General features: G+C 43.7%; 1 protein-coding gene across 4 annotated transcripts in view; it reads right to left on the reverse strand.

Moving 5' to 3' along the window:
• RBM47 (RNA binding motif protein 47) overlaps nucleotides 1-16,101 on the reverse strand; it is an 87,422-nt gene that overhangs the window by 57,802 nt on the left and 13,519 nt on the right. The window lies entirely within an intron of this gene.

A 16,101-nucleotide genomic window follows, 5' to 3' on the forward strand; every position in this document is an offset into this window, starting at 1 on the left:
CCCACGCTGTTGTTGTTGTTGTTGTTGTTGCTGTTGTTGTTAATAATAATAATAATAATAATAATAATAATAATAATAATATACCGCATAGGGCATAGGATGTAAATTGGATCAACAAAGGCCTGGTTAAAACAGAGCGTTTTTGCCTGGCGCCTAAAGGTGTATGATGAAGGCACCAGGCGAACTTCCCTGGGGAGAGCATGCCACAGGCAGGGAGCCACTGCAGAGAAGGCCCCGTTCTCGTGTTGCCACCCTCCGCACCTCTCGAGGAGGAGGCACATGAAGAAGGGCCTCAGAAGATGATCTTAGGGTCCGGGTAGGTTCATATGGAAAGAGGCGGTCCTTGAGGTATTGCAGTCCTGAGCCGTTTAAGACTTTATAGGTCAAAACCAGCACTTTGAATTGGGCCCGGAAACTAATTGGTAGCCAATGCAGTCGGACCAGGATGGGTGTAATATGCTCAAACTGTCTTGCTCCGGTGAGCAACCTGGCTGCGGAATTCTGCACTAGCTGAAGTTTCTGATCCATCTTCAGAGGCAGCCCTATGTATAATGCATTACTCGGAGTGATTGTGATTGACAGCTAAGAGTAGTCAGGTTGGCAGTAAAGGATGTGACTGTCGGTGGTTGGGGTGGTTGATAGATTTTATGTCTTGTGAATTCCACTATGAAGTAACCTGGCTGGAACAGAAGCCCCATTTCATGCATCCACAAGTCTCTCCAGTCGGAAAACGTGAGGTGTGCCTTTGCCACCTTGTCAAGGGAAGCAGCTCTGAGCTGTCAATCATAATCACTCAGAGTAAAAAGGACCGGAGCTTGGAGTTCATTTAAACACATGTTCTAAATCACATCACTCTTGCAATCTAAAGCTTCCCAATTATCGCAGATAATTGCAATGCAAAAACAATGACACGCCCTTTTCTATACCCAAGGTGTTTTAGAAGCCTGTCTGTTATCCGGAGTCGAGCCACAAACCCTTCTAACAACTAGCTCTTCCACTTAGTAACAAAGAAAAGGGATCAATATTGGGTGCAGGGACACACACTGAGAAATCCTCAGGTCCAAATCTGGAAGTGGCTACTGTCTGGAAGTGGCTAGGAATGCAATTCCTCTCTGCTGATGGATTAGAGTTTTGTTAGGCCATGGAAACCCTCTGGCTCCCATAGATATACTTTAGATATACTCCCTGCTATACTTTAGAAAAAAGGTAAAGAAGCCCTGGATGGTTAAGTCCAGTCAAAGGCGACTATGCGGTTGTGGCGCTCATCTAGCTTTTCAGGCCAAGGGAGCCAGCGTTTGTCCACAGACAGCTTTCTGGGTCATGTGGCCAGCATGACTAAACAGCTTCTGGTGCAACGGAACACTGTGACAGAAACCAGAGTGCATGGAAACGCCATTTATCTCCCCACCTGAGTGGTACCTATTTATCTACTTGCACTGGTGTGCTTTCGAACTGCTAGGTTGGCAGCAGCTGGGATAGAGCAACAGGAACTCAACACCGTTGCAGGAATTCGAACCGCCAACCTTCTGATCGGCAAGCCCAAGAGACTCAGTGGTTTAGACCACAGCATCACCCACATTCCACTGGACCTGAAAGGAAGATGAGCGCTGCAAACCCATAGTGGCCTTTGACTGGACCTAAACATCCAGGGGTCCTCTACCTTTTACCTATATTTTAGAAACCTGAAGCAGCAAGTGTTTGGCCCTGAACCAGGGTGTTCTGAGGGCAAGGCAGGCATGAACTAAGATGGCCTCTGATCGAATGGATCCAATTTCCCTTTGTTCCCAGAGGGGTGTTGCAAATGGTGGATCGTCCACCACTTTAAGACCATAAGAAAAGCCCTTCTGGAGTGGACCAATGGCCTGTATAGGCTGGCATCCTGTTCTCAATAGGGGTCTCAATAGCGGTCTACCAGAAGCCTATGGGACCCCCCCTATTCTCTCCACTTAACTGATAAACAGAGGCATACTGCCACTGACAAGGGAAGGAAGGACATGTGGGAAATTGCTCCTAGTTAGTGTGTGAAAGAGTTAAAACCATAAAGTTCTGTTCCTAAACTTGGCAAGGCCACGCCCCCTTGCTTCCACGAGAGAGGAAGTGAAGCTGCTTCTTTTCCTTTCTCTCTCTTCGCACCAGGACGGACATGTCTGAACTTGCTTAAAATTCAGACCACTTTATTTATTTATTTATTTATTTATTGAATTTATATACCACCCTATACCTGGGGGTCTCAGGGCTGTTCACAGAATAAAATCAAGATATAAAACCAGAAAACCATATATTTGAAACTATATGATGTATTCTGCACCCAGGAGCAATTGACCTGTGCTCTCCTTGCTGCTGCATAGAATAACACATGAAACAGACCTTTGGATTTAGTAAGTAAAGCATTTTAAACTTACTTAACAGTGCGTGGTAAGTTCATTACTGGGGGGGGGGGCAAGTGTTTTGAGACAGACTAAATGGGATATGCAAAATGGAACTTATATTCCATGCTTTGTTGCTGGTTAACACGGAGGGTGTTTTGAACTCTCCTGGGGGCTCTCTCCTACTGGAAGGTGTGCAAAGCCCTACATTTTGAATCCAGGTATCCGGCCAATTCAAACACACAAGAGTAAGATCGATTCCCCCTCCACAGGACATAGGCATATTGGCTAGTAGTCACCTCAGTACCCCCCTTCACCATTTAGGAATGTATTCACCATCACCATTGTAGACTGTTTTTGTAACTGCAAAGCAATTCTTTCTTTACTAACTCATAGGTAGACTTGCTTATGTTATGTTATATGTGGAGATTGAGTTGACAATCAATCTATCTTCAGGGTTTTGCTTTTTGATCTCCAGTTAATTTTGGTATCCATTCCAGTGCCACATCCTTGCTGTCACAATTTGTTTCATCTTCCTAGCGATGAGTGTTAAATTGGATTTGCAGTACTCCCTAATTTAATGGATTATCTCCCAGGAACGTTCCTCTCATTGTTATACCTATGCTTCAGGCAGTGGCAAATTTCGACGCCCAACCTTGGTTCAAACGTGAGTTGTCAGACGTAGGAAAACAAAGTCAGAAGAAAGCAAACCAGATTTTTGGAAGAGACCTGGAGAGTTGTACTGAGAACATGCGAGTTGTCAATGCTGTGTTTCATAAAGTGGCTTTTTGTGAGTGTAAGCAGAACTACTGGGCTTTGAAAGGACCGCCACAACTTTTTAAGAGAAAAAAAGTGCATGGCGTAGTATTGGGTTCAACATTCAGCTCCTTGGAGATAATTCACATTTGAACAACCACATTTGAGGGGTTTAATAGATTGCAAGCTTTCCAGATCCCTAGAACTCTTAATCAGGCTAGATGGCAAACAAAGTAACGGAAGGGAGGAGCAAAACAGTTGCATGATCGGGAAGACGAGATACCGTAAGTCTGCATATTGTAAGGGTCTGAAGATGGGATTTTGAGAGAGGTAACCAGGTTTGTTTGTTCCTGATGGAGACTGACAAAATAGTCTTGAGGTACCTTCAAGGCTAGAAAACCCATTATGGTATAAATAATGGGCTATAGCCCGGCTTCATCAGATGCATGAAGTGTTATTCTGAGTGGCATAGATGATGATAGACTGATGATAGTAGATAGATAGATAGATAGATAGATAGATAGATAGATAGATAGATATAGATAGATAGATGATAGAGATAGATAGATAGATAGATAGATAGATAGATAGATAGATAGAGATAGATAGATAGATAGATAGATAGATAGATAGATAGATATAGATGATAGATATATATAGATAAATGATAGATAGATGATAGATAGATAGATAGATAGATAGATAGATAGATAGATAGATGTAAAAAATGGTGAAGGACCCCTGGACGGTTAAGTCCAGTCAAAGGCAACTACGGGGTTGCGGCGCTCATCTCGCTTTCAGGCCAAGGTAGCTAGTGTTTGTCCACAGACAGCTTTCCAGGTCATGCGGCCAGCATGACTAAACTGCTTCTGGCACAATGGAACACCGTGATGAGTGCCAGAGTGCATGGAAATGCCATTTACCTTCCTGCCACAGCAGTACCTATTTATCTACTTGCACTGGTGTGCTTTCAAACTGCTAGGTTGGCAGAAGCTGGGACAGAACAACAGGAACTAACCCCATCATGGGGATTTGAACCACCAACCTTTCGGCAAGCCCAAGAGACCCCAGAGTCGTCTGCGACTGGACTTAACTGTCAGGGGTCCTTTACCTTTACCTTTTTAGACATTAAAATGAATTTCAACAGATCTGTTTTGAGGAAGACAGTCATTGGATGCAACCCATAGCTGCTGAGATGTCACAAAACTCTTGGTTGTTTAAGATGTAACGTTAGAGTAGGTAGCAGTCATTAAAATGAAACTCTGCAGGTGCTTTTGAGGTTTCAAGTTACACTTTGGGGAAGAAAATTGCTCATCCTTGGAAAGATACAGACAGACTAGTTTGCCTCCACCCTCAGGCAAAACAGGCAGATTCCTTGGTAGGTGAAAAACCAGGGAAAACCTCATTTGAATGTCTGCAGCTTCTGCCCACATACCATCTTAAGATTCTTGCAAGATGCAGACGTGTATCTTTACCGCAAACTAGCTCTCCCTGGTCTCCACTCCACTCTATTTATCCTTTAGCTTTATGCATATTTCTGGAGAACATTAAACCTTGCGCATTATTTTGTGACTTTTTGTTGGGCTTATATAGGTATAGATTCTGGCACTTTTCTTATAGGTCAACACAGCTACAATGATTTTTAAGTTTTAAAGGCTTTATGATGGATTTTAATATTTTCCTTTTACTGGGGGCATAATGCACTTCCTTGTTTTGCCTTTTGGTGAGGTGATGGGGGGGTGCCCTTCTAAAAGTTAAATTAGCTGCTATTACGGTTGCCATATTTGAAAAAGGAAACTACTGAAACTGTGGAGCTTTTGTTTTTTTTCAAACTCCAAAGTTGTTGAGTTTTGTTTTTTACTGTGACAAAACACCCATCACTGATGTATACAGGCAGCTGGCACAAAATCGCCAATTTATGCATGCACGTTTGTCCAATACAGTGGTGTAATGGTTCTAGAGGTTGCTCGTGCGTAAGCTGGTGCAAACACCTGGCTGGGTTGCCTGAGTGAACTTTTTCTGTCCGGACAGCCACTCACCCGTGGCTGCCTCAATCGCTGGCAGAATCCGTCAGTGGGTGTTTCTTAAACTTCTTCCAGCAAAGAAGCTCTTTGACGCCTAGTCTCCTCCTACTCTCTCTGCGCGAAAGCCTTCTGCGCAAGGAGGGCGTAGGCAGCGGAGGACCCCTACTCTCCCCGCTGGTCCCCGGCAAGGAGTCATGGGACCGCCTCGCCGCTTCCCCCATCTGCCCCCCTTCTCCACTGGTGCTACGCTGATTCTCTTCCCCAGAAGATGGGCTGCCTCTCCCAATCCTGGGATGCTCTCTGGAATCTCTCTGGATTTTACTGATTTTAGTGTATTTTTTATCTCTGTTGGAAGCCGCCCAGAGTGGCTGGGGAAACCCAGCCAGATGGGCGGGGTACAAATAATAAATTATTATTATTATTATTATCTCTCCCCCCGGCACTGATGGCAGTTCCCTGACAAGTGGTATCTTGGTTTACAACCATAATCCGTTCCAGAGGTCCGGTTGTAAACCAAAACAGGTTGTAACCCAAAGCGCACTTTCGCCAATGGGGCCTCCCCCCCCAAAAAAAATTGGTTATAATAAATTAAAAAAAGGGACATGCACTTCCGGGTTTGACATGGTTATAATCCAATACGGTTGTAATCCAAAGCGGTTGCAAACCAAGATACCACTGTACTAGCAAATAGGATTCAACCTAGCCTGCAGTTGTCTCTATTCCTGCTTACTGAGAGGTGCCTGAGGGGAATGGAATTTAAAAAGAAATGCTTAAAGGTTTGTTCACATTGAATACCCCCCTCCCACTGCAACAAATTGTTGCCCACTTTTCAGGAAAAACTGGGTTAGCAGTTTATAGCTCTCCGTGATTCTAGTTCTACAGCCTTTGAGATGGGGATCCTAAGAGAAAGTGCCATAAAATGGATATGAGTGAGGAAGATGTCTTACAGGTTTTTCTGTAGGTTTTTAAAGTAAATATTTTACATGCATGTCTACTAAACTTGAAGTTTCTTTTAAAAAAACAACCACACACATACAAGCACCTTGCTTGCTTTGGGAAACTGTAGCCAGGATTATAGATTTCTATGTTTAATTAAACTAGTTATAGCTGGCATTGGAACTTTTCAATTCCAGAACAGAAAGGTAAGAAAATACTTTTGCTGGAAATTAATTAAGTTGTCAAAGCAAGAATTCCTACAATGGAATCCTAGGCCACCCTTGTTTCAAAGCTAATATCTAAATCAAGTAGTATATTTTTCAAAACAAAGCTCTTTACTTAATACTTCTGGTATCACACATTTACATGCAGAACCTAAAATGTTCACTTTGGGAAGCATTCCAGAGTTGTCCAAACAACTTTAGATTAGTCACTTACTCTAATGGCAATTTAAGTTTGAGAGGACTGCAGGCTGGCTGCCAATTTATTTCCCCACCCCCACCTGCAATTTCTCTACCCTGGTGGGAATGTTGTGAACATGCTAAAATATCTGAAAATTCACAAGCACTCCTCTTACGATGATGGGAGGTGCCTGTCTGTCTATACAATAAAAAAGTAAGAACGTCACCATGCAGCATTAGAAAATCTGTAGTGCCTTATCAACAAACCTGAATTTGCATGAAATCTGAGCAAGGTAGGGAAGCAAAAGCGATGGCTGGTTACACAATAGCAGGGACCAGAGAGTAGGAGTGAGAAAAAAGAAACACCGAGAGGGGGAAAGTGGGGGGTTTAAAACAATGGCAGAAGTTTCAATGAAGCGGGAAAACAGAGGTTTTGAACAATGGCAGTAATGGGGTAAAATTTGATGGAATATTTGAGGGGTCTGCATGCTTCGTCTTCACAGAACGGGACAGAGGTGAAGACATGAAAACAGGGCTGATCTGCTTGCGAGGGGAGGGGGAAACAGAGTGAAGCTGAAAATGGGGGTGCAAAGGGGTTTTCAGAAAAGGAGGGATCATGAAACACTGGATTGGAGTGGAGATGAAAGCCAGGGTGTTTCAGAATAGGAGGGCATCATTGGTCAAAAGGTGAAAAAGATGCCTAGTATTTGCAAGGTACGGGAGGAAGAAGATGCAGGATGTCTTCATGGAGGGGGGTTGGGGTTGCAAGTTTGGGGTTGCACAACAGGAGGGGGATAAAGAGTGATGGGCATGGGGGTGAAGGAGAAAACAGAAGAGATGGGTGGTTTAAAAATGAGACTGGGAAGGTGAAAAGTGAGTTTGGTAGTTGCATGGGGAAGAAAGGGGACACCTTGGAAATTAATTGGGAGGTTAATGGGGGGAGTCGTCTTCTTCTTTGGCAAACCCTCGTAGCCAAGTAAGATTGTCTTCTGTGAACACAGTCTTAACAGTGAATCCGTTTGGTGGAAGAAGATTGGAAGAAATTTAAAGCTTATTTACAGAAACATTGTAAAATTAAGGAATGTTAGAAGGAGGCTGGAAGTTACTTTATGTGGCTTTAGCAGAAATATTATAAAGGACTAAGTAAAAATAGACTGTTAATGGATGAAAGGAGGAAAGGTAAAGTTACATTATATTAAGATAAATTATAGGGTAAAAATTGGGGAAGATGGAAAGGATTTGCTGAAATAGCTAACCGAACTAGAATACAAAAAAGGGAGGTGCGAGGAGGTCAAGGAAACAAGCAAATGAAAGATAAGTTATGGGAAGGTTCGTTGTGTTTTTTAATTGTTTCTATTTTTCTGTTTTTTATATATATTTTTTCTTTTTTCTTTTTTCTTTTTTCCTTATTGTGATGTGTTGTCAAGTTTTTGTTTAACTTGGTGTTTCCTCTTTTTCTTTTTGTAACCTTTAAAACTTTAAAAAATATTGTTTTAAAAAAAAATTAACAGTGAATCCGTAAGTGACTGTGGAGGCCAATTCTGGATCCACACATCCTTCCACAGTGGGGACATAGGTTTCCAGGCAGGAGTTGATCATGGTGAGGGTTTGCCAAGCATGCCTTCCTCTTAGCTCGTTTCTCCCTTTTGTCCTGAGTTTGAGCGTCTTCAAAGTCCGTGACACCTTTGGTAAAGGCTGTTTTCCAATTGTGGGCATGCAATCCCCAAAATGTATATATTTACAGAAGGTATATGGCAAGGAACCCTGAAAGGAATTGCCTGCATTCCCTACTGGGTCACTGACTATCCGGGAGAGTTTGTTCTCAATGCAACGTCATCCCCCAAGTACAGTGTTTTATTTTTCTAAGAATTCAGTGTGCTCCCTGCCCTTGGTGTCCCTTCAAGGATGCTTCTATCTGCATAGCCTTGCCTTGCGTTCTGTTATGAGATCACACTAAAGCACGAGGAACTATTGTATAAACAGAGGGATGATTTTGAATAAGTGCTTTAAAAGAACCGCAACTGGGAGATACTAAGAAAGCTGTGATACTACGCATATTTGTCTGGTAATAATTGGTCCCATTGAATGTTGTCGGACTTGCTGCCAAGTAAACATACACAGGACTGTGCTGCAAATGAACATCTCCGCAACTGACATATCATCTTCTAATTTATTTCATAATAATAATACTGTACAACAACAACTGTACTGTAGGGATGCAGGTGGCGCTGTGGGTTAAACCACAGAGCCTAGGATTTGCCGATTAGAATGTCGGCGGTTCGAATCCCTGCGACGGGGTGAGCTCCCGTTGTTCGGTCCCTGCTCCTGCCAACCTAGCAGTTCGAAAGCACGTCAAAGTGCAAGTAGATAAATAGGTACCGCTCCAGCGGGAAGGTAAACGGCATTTCCTTGTGCTGCTCTGGTTCACCAGAAGCGGCTTAGTCATGCTGGCCACATGACCCGGAAGCTGTATGCCGGCTCCTTCGGCCAATAAAGCGAGATGAGCGCCGCAACCCCAGAGTTGGTCATGACTGGACCTAATGGTCAGGGGTCCCTTTACCTTTACCTTACAACAACAACAATTTATTATTTATACCCCAACCACCTGGCTGGGTTTCCCCAGTCCCTCTGGGCGGCTCGCAACAGAATATTAAAAACACGTTAAAACACCAAACATTTAAAACTTCCCTAAACAAGGTTGCCTTCCCACTTCCAAACAAAGAGCAAGAACTGAGCAGAATCTCTGCAGTTATAAAACCTGAAGTGGTGATTAATTATTATTTTTTACAGGCAATGACTAGCAAAACCACGATGTCCTACATGTTTTATTCCAGTGTTACTTTCTGCTCAGAGTTATTTCCACTTCCTTTTGCTTCCTTGCAAGATAAAGGACTGGGGGAGGGGGAGACCTCAGGAAATCCAAGGAAGCTTTTGAAGGCAACAGGAGTGTGGCTGCTACCTAAATGGGATTATGTCCCCCATCATTCCTTCTCTTAAATGAACTAATCCTTTTCTGAATGAACCACATGGATGATGGTGGACCTCTTCTTCTAATTGTTTCTGGGAATTCTATAGTTCCTGGGAAATTGTGCCATTATTATTTTTTTGACTGAATTAAGCTTCCTCAACTTGACCAGGCAGATCAGCTGCATTATATGTACAAACTGCTACGTTCTGGGACTTCTGAAGCATGGAAAAATAGTAGTACACTCCCCACAAAGACTTGTTCAGGATTGGTTTGGGGTCTCAATAAGACTTTAGGCAAGAAACATGGAGGCCTGCCAACTATCCTGTTTCTTCTTGTGCAATCTCACCGGAGTAATGCATAAAACCAAAAGTGTGCTACCTTATATCTCGTGCAAAGGAATTGTCAGAGATATCCTTATGACTTTACTGAACGTCATCGTATTGATATGTGGCATGCGTTTGCAGATTGCAGAAGTGAGAAATGCATCCTTGGAGAACCTCTATGGGTAGCATTCATTGCCCAGTTGGCAATTTGGACTTGTGTGTGGCACAGCAGAAGAAGTAAAAGGTAGGGGGAAAGATTGTGTCTCACTCTGGAGACAAATTATTTAGAGAGGTTCACGTGAACCACTGCAATAAGAATTGCACCCACATTGAATGAAATAGCATGAAACAATCAAGGTTTTAAAGGGACTCTCTGGTCCTGGATGGGGTAACTGTGTCCCTGAAGGACCAGGTGAGCAGCCTGGGAGTCATTTTGGACTCACTGCTGTCCATGGAGGCGCAGGTCAATTCTGCGTCCAGGGCAGCTATCTACCAGCTCCATCTGGTACGCAGGCTGAGACCCTCCCTGCCCGCAGACTGTCTCGCCAGAGTGGTGCATGCTCCGGTTATCTCCCGCTTGGACTTCTGCAATGCACTCTATGTGGGGCTACCTTTGAAGGTGACTCAAAAACTACAATTAATCCAGAATGCGGCAGCTAGACTGGTGACTGGGAGTGGCCGCCCAGACCATATAACACTGGTCCTGAAAGACCTACATTGGCTCCCAGTATGTTTCCGAGCACAATTCAAAATGTTGGTGCTGACCTTTAAAGCCCTAAATGGCCTCAGCCCAGTATACCTGAAGGAGCGTTTCCATCTCCATCGTTCAGCCCAGACACTGAAGTCCAGTTCTGAGGGCCTTCTGGCAGTTCCCTCACTGTGAAAAGTGAGGTTACGGGGAACCAGGAAGAGGGCCTTCTCAGTAGTGGCACCTGCCCTGTGGAATGCCCTCCCATCAGATGTCAAGGAAATAAGAAACTATCTGACTTTTAGAAGACACCTGAAGGCAGCCCTGTTTAGGGAAGTTTTAAACGTTTGATGTTTTATTGTGTTTTTAATATTCTGTTGGGAGCCGCCCAGAGTGGCTGGGGAAACCCAGCCAGATGGGCGGGTATAAATAAGTTGTTGTTGTCATCGTCGTCGTCATCATCAACATCAACATCATTATCATCATCATCAAAACATAGACTAGTCATTCCCGGAGTTTGGTTCTGGGCACAATAGTGCACAATGAGAGAATGGATAACGTTGCATGCGAAATATATTGATTTTAACAAGTCTGTTTTCTGTGTGCCCACAGCACACACACACCCCAGGGGAGGCTGCCTGCTGTATCTCACTGGGATTTACTGTTCTGATCTTGCCTGCATCTGCTGGAATGGATAGTTCTGTCTTGCCTGCAGAAAGTGCAACTGGATCGGCCACTCCTCAAAAGAGAGCTGCACTTCGATGACCTGCCCTCAAAAGATGTGGGCCCAGCGAAGTGACTCAGGGGTGGGGCCTTGAAGTCTGCCTCCCATTTTATCCAAAAGAAAAGTATTATTCAGCAACCAGAAATTTATATGATACTGTACCTCCGTAAGCTAAAGGAGGGAAGAGGAAAGCTCGCCACAATTGCCTTTTGGCAGTCTTGCAAAGACAGACACCGAAACGCACAGAAAAATCAAACTGTTTCCTTTTTGAGCAAAATAATGCTATAGCTGAAAAGATTGAGAAATCTTAGTCATCCGCCACAACTGGAACTTTAAATAGAAGCTCTCTAGAGATGTGGAAATAAGTCATCACACCCTCTTGTTTCACACTTTAATGAAAAAAACTTCTCTTACAGGGACAGAGTTTCCAGAACTCTGAATTAAGAGTGGGGAAATGGAGCTGGCAACAAAATGCATCTGTGTATCCTATCCTGTCTTGTCCAGGCTTCCTGCCATCCATTCCATCCTTGAGATTCTGTTGTCCACTCACCCTTCCGCACCTTCCCCTATTTCCCCCATAACTGGCACTCAATATTCTGTGGCTATTGTGCGTGGACTAGTTTTGGGGTGGAGTAAGCCCCACATGTTGCACTTTGGTAAGTCTTGAGCATGCTCTTTGCCTCATTCTGGTTGCAATTCTGCCAACGCTCAATACGTGCATTCGCTATTATTGGTGCTGTAGAGTGGACTGAATTATAGAACAAGGGGTGATCAATTTCTGTGGCCACTACTGTGGTACCTCAGGTTAAGTACTTAATTCATTCCGGAGGTCTGTTCTTAAACTGAAACTGTTCTTAACCTAAAGCACCACTTTAGCTAATGGGGCCTCCTGCTGCTGCCGGAGCACAATTTCTGTTCTCATCCTGAAGCAAAGTTCTTAACCCGAGGTACTATTTCTGGGTTAGCGGAGTCGGTAACATGAAGCATATGTAACCTGAAGCTATGTAACCCAAGGTACCACTGTTTTCCCCAGGGAGTAAAAACCACATTTTACTCAGTGCATGAGTGGTCATGCTGCAGAACAAACATACCACCTTGCAGTAAGAGCTTCACATGTTTGGAGCAGATAAAAAGGGACCCCTGAACGGTTAAGTCCAGTAAAAGGTAACTATGGGGTGCAGTGCTCATCTCACTTTTCAGGTCGAGGGAGCCAGCATTTGTCTGCAGACAGCTTTCCAGGTCATGTGCCCAGCATGACTAAACCGCTTCTGGTGCAAAGGGACACCATGGCGGAAACCAGAGTGCACGGAAATGCTGTTTACCTTCCTGCCACAGCGGTACCTATTTATCTACTCGCACTGGTATGCTTTTGAACTGCTTGGTTGGCAGAAGCTGGGGCAAAGCAACAGGAGCTCACCCCGTTGCGGGGATTCGAACCACCAACCTTCTGATCAGCAAGCCCAAGAGGCTCAGTGGTTTAGACCACAGCACCACCCGCATCATGGTCCAAAGGGATCATGCTCCAGAACAAACAGGTTCCACCTTGCAGTAAGAGCTTCACAGGTTTCGCGCACATGCGCTCTGCCACAGGTGAAATCATAAGGCGTTTTTACCACCAAACTCTGACTTATCATTTGGCAGACACATGAAATTGTTGTCAGCCACCCTTGTTCTAGAATAAAACACGGGCCGGATTTGAGTGCCATCCATTTGCAAAGTGCCATTGACACACCTGAGAATTTATCTGCGGAAAGCAGGAACAAACATATATTGAAAGCAAAATCTCTGTGCTACGTGTCACTGTGTCTCTGCAGGTATTGCATAAGGAAATTGAAAAGGCCTGCCCAGTTAACTCCTTCTGCAAGTTTGCCGCCATTCAGCTGTTGTTTGCACAGGTTTACTACCATGCCAAGGATTTGCAAGAAGCTGTTACTAGTTCTCCTACATTGTCTCGCAGTTCTATCTTTTAAAAATGGACAATACAGAATCAGCCACCAGTTGCTGGTGTTTTTGAGACGCTGGCCTCCCTCCCTGCCTAACCCTGTAAGCCTAAAATACTTCACTGGGTAACACTGAAATTAGACAGGAGTTTGTTCCATATTTTCTTTCTCCCCTTAGCCACGGAGAGAGCAATTCCATGTCCCCAACCTTTGCTTTCTGAAAAATTCTTTGGTGTATTACTGCATAGCAGAGTGGTGTGACAAGGATAAAGAGATTAGACATGTTTTCATTTAACCCCTTCAGCTCAGAATTGGCAAGGGACAATGGGTTTGCTCACGGTTATAAGAAAGCCTTCATTAAAAGGCCAGGCAGTTCAGACAAAAAAGGAAGCACAGTCGTAAAATGGTTCTGCTGAATTTTTCCTTCGTAAGCACAGACAGAAGCAGTCATACATGGGCAGAGTCTGGGATGTAAGATGCAGAGCATAAATTCTACATTATCTGCTGCGGCTAAAGACGTTCACAAAAATTGCTAAAATTGCTGATGATGCTCGGAATAATGCGGACACTGCTAAACACGGTTGCAGCTCATTTGCCAGATGCACGGTTCTTGGATCATGATAGTTCGTCTAGGGTGGGTTCAACTACTAGTATCCTTGAGAAGAGATGGCTGCAATGGACTCCATGTGGGTGTTGTCAGACATTAGCCACTGACAACACAAAGCACCTTTGTATGCTACTGGTCTGTCTTCATAGTCTTACTGTTAGCGTAGAGAGTTAACATTTACTTAAAAGATCACCTTACTCCTTACACTCCTGCCCAGTCTTTGTGATCCGCCACTGTGGCATGTCTGACGGAGCCTGGCACTGTTAAGACTATCTTCAACAAGAAATTGTGCATTTACTGCGGTGGCCCCAAATCTCTTGATTTAGTGAAACCAAATTGGCATTATCTGCAATGAAGGTCAGGCACCAACTTAAGATTTGGTTATTTCAGCAAGCCTTCTTATGGAAATAAGTTATTGCTTTATAACCTCCTTAGATGAGCCATTTAAAAAAAAATTCCATTTCTCTTTCTTTGATTTATTCTGCTTGGTTATTTTTGAGATCCTGTGCATCAATGAGATATATTTTGACCGAGTTTGCGGTGTAGAAATCGCCATTAACATAAGTCCGTGTGCAGATACATGCAGATTTATGTATATATGTTTATCATTTGTTTTGTGTATTCTTTTGTAGTTTGCTTTCTAAGTGTCATGTGTGTATGTGCTATCATAATAAGATAATAAAATGCATTTACCCAAAAAAAGAAAAAGACATGCCCATTAACAATCTTCTCACACCCAGTTCAGCATGGCATGGAAACTCTGGACAGTCAGGTTGCAATTTTAATTATGCTGAAGTCTGGTTGTTTATTATCCGTGGAACTTACTTCAAAATAAGCAAAGTTGCACTGCCATGGTATTTCAGCACTCATTCTTACTGTGTTTATTTTTCTCGAGTTGTACTGTTCCTTGGTGGAGAACACGTTGTTGCAATCTTCCATCTCCTCAAATTCCCACTGTGATTTTTTAGTACACTTCCCTCCATCTTTTGGGAGTGCAGGAAGCTGCCTTATACCAAATCACATCCCTGACTGACTTTGGTGAATATCCCACATTCCCTAGCAGCGGCTCATTAGGGTTTCAAAGGGATATAGATCAGAATATTGAGCCTGATGTGTTTTGCCCTTGAGCCTTGGCCCTTCTTTTGGTGCCAAACCAAACCAGCATTTCTTCCCAATGCACAAACCAGCTTTTACGGGTAGGATTTCCTCGCGATCAAAGTAAGGAAGAAAATAGTGAATTCTCCTCTTCATGCCAGCTGCTCTGAGCCCAAAAGTTACCACCACCCCCAGCTTTCACAACTTGCATATTTTTATTTTTAAAAAACTTGCAGTTCCTACACTGCTTCCAGCATTTTTGTTTCTTGTGTTTTTCCTTCCCTTCCACATTCCTGTAACTCTCGAATTCAGTTTATCCTTCTCGGCATGTCCAGGAGTATGGGCACGAAGCATTCTGATTTTCTAAGCCCCTAAACACACACACACACACACACACACACACACACACACTTTAAGACATTTTGTTTGCTTGCTTCTCCAACACTTGATTTGCATAGGTCAGGATTTCTGGAGTTGACTCCCTTTGCTTGCAAGCCAACCTGCCGACCCACCAACCTACCTTGATCCATCTGTAAGCATTTTAAGAGATGCAGCTGGCATGCGACGCTGCAGTGAATGCTCACATTCACCACAGCTTCACATCCCTGCTCTTTTTGCACGCAGGGACTGTTCTTAGCTGCCATTTCACATCCCTCAAAATGCTTATGGATGGAACAAGGTCCCATGCACCCCACCTTTAAAGCGCTGGTCTTCAACTTGTTATAAGAATTTTAAGGTCTCAAATATGGAATAAATGTTCATATGTGCACACAGATCTAAATATATGAACCATGTGTCTGAAATAGTATGGGAGAGTAATCCTGAAGCCATTTTGACTCTCCCAATGACCTCAGATATTCCTCTATAGTAAGTGGGGCAAATGGGGAAAGCCTTCCTATTGTCTTTTTGCTTGCAAATCCTGTCTTAAGGGTGTGTTTGTGTATGAATAGGGTGAGCCTGTGACCTGGACTCAGGAACTAAGTAATAACCATCACAAACGAATGGCCAGGCTGCCCAGGTAATGCAATCAGTGACCTTTATCAGGCATCCTGGCAAACAGGATTTCTGCTGTAGACCACCTCCTTCTGTGATATATATATGATGTTTTGGGGGGTAGCCTTGGGCTACAGGGTGGGCAATTTCAAAAGTCTATATAAGGGCTTGCACACCATTGTTCAGGGTTTTCTCCTCCCTCCTGTATGTGGTGAGTGGGGACCCTGTAGCCACAGTTCCTTGGATAAAGATCAGGCTTACTAGCTGCTTTGCTTCTCAA

Source organism: Podarcis erhardii, assembly GCF_964252035.2.
Source record: "Podarcis erhardii genome assembly, chromosome: 9".
Lineage (NCBI taxonomy): Eukaryota > Metazoa > Chordata > Lepidosauria > Squamata > Lacertidae > Podarcis > Podarcis erhardii.